Source organism: Culex quinquefasciatus, chromosome 1, assembly GCF_015732765.1.
Source record: "Culex quinquefasciatus strain JHB chromosome 1, VPISU_Cqui_1.0_pri_paternal, whole genome shotgun sequence".
Taxonomy (NCBI): Eukaryota; Metazoa; Arthropoda; class Insecta; order Diptera; family Culicidae; genus Culex; species Culex quinquefasciatus.
Window position 1 is genome coordinate 124138271 of NC_051861.1, and position 4543 is coordinate 124142813.

At 39.7% G+C, this 4543-nt stretch overlaps 1 long non-coding RNA gene across 1 annotated transcript; it reads left to right on the plus strand.

Moving 5' to 3' along the window:
- The first annotated feature begins 1719 nt into the window (after window positions 1-1719).
- Window positions 1720-2385, plus strand: LOC119765225. Its single transcript, XR_005276582.1, has 4 exons — window positions 1720-1849; window positions 1906-1977; window positions 2036-2153; window positions 2249-2385. It is a non-coding gene; the product is annotated as an uncharacterized LOC119765225 (long non-coding RNA).
- The last annotated feature ends 2158 nt before the right edge of the window (window positions 2386-4543 follow it).

The following is a 4543-nucleotide window of genomic DNA, read 5'->3' on the forward strand; positions in this document are numbered from 1 at the left end:
TACGATTATTCCCAGTACGTAACATAAGTGCAAATGTTTGTAGTCAAATTTTGAGAGAAGAGTGGTTCTTGAAATATGGTGCTCCAGAAGTACTCATTTCTGATAATGCTGTGTCTTTCACATCTAATGCAATCAAAATTTACTAAATGAATTTGATGTTTATCACTTTTTGAACAGTCGCCGCCATTGTCAGAACAATCCGGTCGAAAGAGTAAATAGAGTTATTTTGTCATGTATACGAACTTATTCTAAAGACGATCACAAAATTTGGGACAGCAAAATTAGTGAAATTGAATTTTCGCTGAATAATTCTGTCCATTCTTCAACTGGTTTCACGCCATATTTCGTAATTCACGGTTTTGAAATGGCAGTGAACGGTAACGATCATAAACAAGAACGTAATACAGAACAACCATCAGAAGAACGATTCATTGAACAAAGACGCAACATAATTGGACCACTTTATGAAAAAGTAATAAATAACAACAAGAAACAGTACGAAAAATACAGAAAATCATACGACAATAAACACAAAACATATCCTCAAGTGTTCGAAATAGGACAGTGTGTGTACAAGAAGAACTTCAAGTTATCAAATGCTGCAGAAAATTACTCGGCCAAGGTCGGACCTGTGTATGTGCCATGCAAAATTCTCGCGCGTCGTGGTGTCTCAACATACGAGTTGATTGATGAGGAAGGTCGCAATATTGGGCTTTTGCGGCGCAAGATTTGATTCGGGTTAAATTTTCTGAGAATAGTGAAAGCTGTATGTTTCTGAGTATAGGTCATGATTTGGCATAACAAGTGTAGTTATTTTTTCAATTAGACGAATTTAACTAATTTAGGTACCTAACATTTTTTCAAAAAGATTCCAGATCGAAAAGACACTTCTGAACAATTGCGACGGCGATTGTGGCATGTCAAAGATCAGTTCGAACCAGCACGAACACATTCTTACACTATTCGCGATTTTCTAACATGATCATTTTTCTCTTAGAAACTGCCCAACAAATTCACCAGCATTACTACATATGTATAAAATTTTGATAACTAAAGCTAAACGACAACAACAGTGTCAATAAATAAGCAAAAACCACAGTTTTAGATTATTTAATTGCCATCTGGGTGTTGTAACCTGACCACGATCTTCATCTGCTCAGGTTTGACAATCGTCGACCGCTTATCCCACAGAGAACCGTGAAGGCAAATCTTTACAGTCTGTAGGCTTATGTATTGCACTACACTTGCACAACAGAACAACACCACAAACCTCACCACGACTGATCGTACGCTATCACGATCGTTTGCACCAGATGTCCGTACACTGCCCAATACCACCTCGCGTACGCACTATCCGCGAGAGTTGAACCTACTGTTCGCTCACTGAGGGTATCTGCACCAATGTTTACCCCAATCATCATCAGCATTTGCGATTACCTGAAAGTGCACACCTGTGCATGGAATGACCACGAGGGAAGACTACATCAACTACCTGTGTGACAGTCAACACGGAGATCAACATTAACATCCACGATCACCGCATAATCTCAATTAATCTCCTTCAACCAACCAGTCCAGAACCGGAGGACCGGTCTGATGACCCTGAGGGCTGACCTCACTTCGCTCACGTTGCTCTCTCGCTCACAAACGATAAGCCCGAGGATGACCCCGAAGATGACCATCGAACTGATAAAACCTACCACATGCTCTAATACCACCATCAGTTGGCAGTTAACCATAAAGCAGGTCACCTCGCTAAACCAATTTCGCGTCTGCAAGAGGAACAAAACAGTGTGAAGAAGATCTACAAGTTGGATATTTGTGCCGTGGGTTCATCGACCTGACTGCTGTAAGCAGTGTCCCGGGAAAATGGTGGATTAGTTCTAACTTAATTGTTTTATCTAGAACGCAGCTTTGAGGCTGAGGATCGGGACGGAGTGATTTCGCGGTGAACCAAATTGAACGCGATCACAATAGGTGCGAAGTGGTTCTAACTAGCGCTGCTGATTACTAAATTAAGCGCTTATTTCTTTAGAGCAATTGGTCATCTTTTGGCCGGACTGTGGTCTGCGCCTCACCTAAGCGCCAAAGCTTTATTAACATGGCTTGTGCGCGTGCATCGATGCAGTAAGCAGGAGTATTGATTGAGATCGGTAAGATTCGTGAGGGTGTCTGCAGAGTGGACTTTTTTGGGGAAAATTGGTAGAATATCGCCATTCTAAGGACTTCTCGTTGGACTTCTGTCCAGGCCCTATTCTTCTCTTCCAAACATGTACTACAACTACAAAATGGCGGCGGCTGGAACGAACGCTGGTCCACTGGAGTGGATCTACGCCGCGCTTGACTGGGCCGCTGGTGTGCCCGGAGAACCGGCTAGGAGTCGGTGGCGAGTGGTGTTACGACGGGCAGCTGGTATGACGGCGGGTCAGGAGACCAAGCCGACGAACGAGGGCGAGAACGCCGTACCAGACAGCAGCGTCGAGGATTTACACTTTTACACTGACACATTTACACTTAGGTTAATTCACTAATATAGGTTTAGTATGACCATCTTGTCCGTACGTTTAAAACGGCCTGATGAAGGCGCCTCTTTGAGTGCGATAAAATGGATCCAATCATGATAAATTCTTGTGTATTTCTGAATTTTCCGCCCTTTTGGGCCAAATAAAACTTGAAAAATTATAACTAATGATTTTATTGTGCACTGCAAATATTCTACTTTTTCGGTTCTGGGTGTGGAGACGGGGAGAGGATCTTAGGAATTTCTGCTCAGCGGACGCGAACCTCAACAACTGGACTTCGTGGTGCGGGAAACAGCGTTTCTGGTGAGTTGTGAACTTTTGTTATCCAAGTCTCATACATGTCTGGTTAGCTGGTGACAAATGGCGCCCAACGTAAATTAAGTAAGCTTTTCAATCTGTTTGGCAGAAATTTTGGTCGTAAACTTCATTTTTGTGTGTGCAGTTAAGATGTTCAATGATTAAATGTTGTTTCTGTTCATTGAGTTCTGTTTTTTCTGCTTTCCTGTTTGTACATCGTTCGCTTCACACACACCACTTCAAAATTAATCTATAAATAAATATTGTCTTTGTCCTTTTTTATTGCCTCCAGACGTGATCGATCAGTCTGGGAGCAAACAATAGATTGAAAGCCGGATCGGCCCAGCTGTTCTCGGACTCTGCAGCCAAAAAGAGACCGGTAGTTTTGTATATTGAGAGTAAAAGATACAGAACAATAAAATCTTCGTGCTCTCCGTGCTTTCTTTCCACGACGATCAGTTGAGTTTCGGTCGTCACGGGAGCACAAGCTCAAAAGTTAAAAAAAACACCGGTCGTAAAGAAGAAGAAAAAAGTGGAAAATTTAGAATAATACTAAAAAAGAAAAAAGTTCTGAAAAATATCTAGTGCAAAATCAGAAAAATTCTAAAGAAAATACAACTGTGATAAAAAAAAAGTTCTGTGATTAAAAATAAAAAAAAAATATAAGGAAGAAAACTAAAAGTGATACAAAATAAAAGTGTGATAATGAATTTTGAAAATTATGAAATTAAATTCAAATTAAAAGCCTGTGTTGTAAAAAAGTGCTAAATTTGATTGTAATCAAAAAGCACTGTTGATCAGCCTGGTGGTGTACACCCCACTGGAGTGGTTGAGATGATCTACAAAAACAACGAATTTCTTTAAAATTAATCAGTTTGGTAAGTTACACTCGCCAAAACAAAATCATCGTCAAATCTACAGCTATTTGGCTGATGCCGTAGCTTGTACTTTGTGTTTGTTCAGTCTACAATTTCTTGTTGCAACAATAGAGGCACAGAAACTATTGTTTTGCCTTATTTATTGCCTTCTTGTTTGTGATTGTGGTATTTACAGGCTGTTGTTTGAATGGTCCATGAAATTAAAAAAAATCTTTTATTTTTTTCTTTTTGTGTAGGGGAGTGAAAATCTTGATTTTTTTTTCTTTTTGTTTTAAATGTTTATTTATTTTTTAGTGTTATTTGTGTTTATTGTTCTTAATCATTTTTGGTTTTTTTTGTGAAGAATTTCTGGCCAACCGTACCCGTCGAACCAGACGAATCGGATGAAATTTCTTTTTCGAATCGCGATCATTCCTGGCCAACTGTTCCCTCCTTCGCTGGGAGAATCAGATGGAATTAATAGTGACGTTAAAAAAAATGAAAATGTGAGTGAACAGTAAAATAAATGTTAAGTGTAAAGTGTAAAATAAATTGATGATTTTTATAATTCCTGACCAGCTGTACCCGTTGAACTAGACGAATCAGACGGAATAGTGCTAAATCCGCGAATAAAATTCCAGGTCAACCGTGCCCTCCCCCGCGTGGAGAATCGGATGGAATGTAGTGAATGAGACAGTGTGAATGAATTAAATGTTGAGTGTTTGTGAAATGTAGAATTGGAAAGTTTGTCAATTGTTGAATATTCCCCTAATTAGAGCCCTTCCGGAGATTGACAGCACCTCCGCTAGGAATCTGCAAAAGATGCTCCTGTCATTCTTAGGACTTAATAATTTGAATATTTTGAAA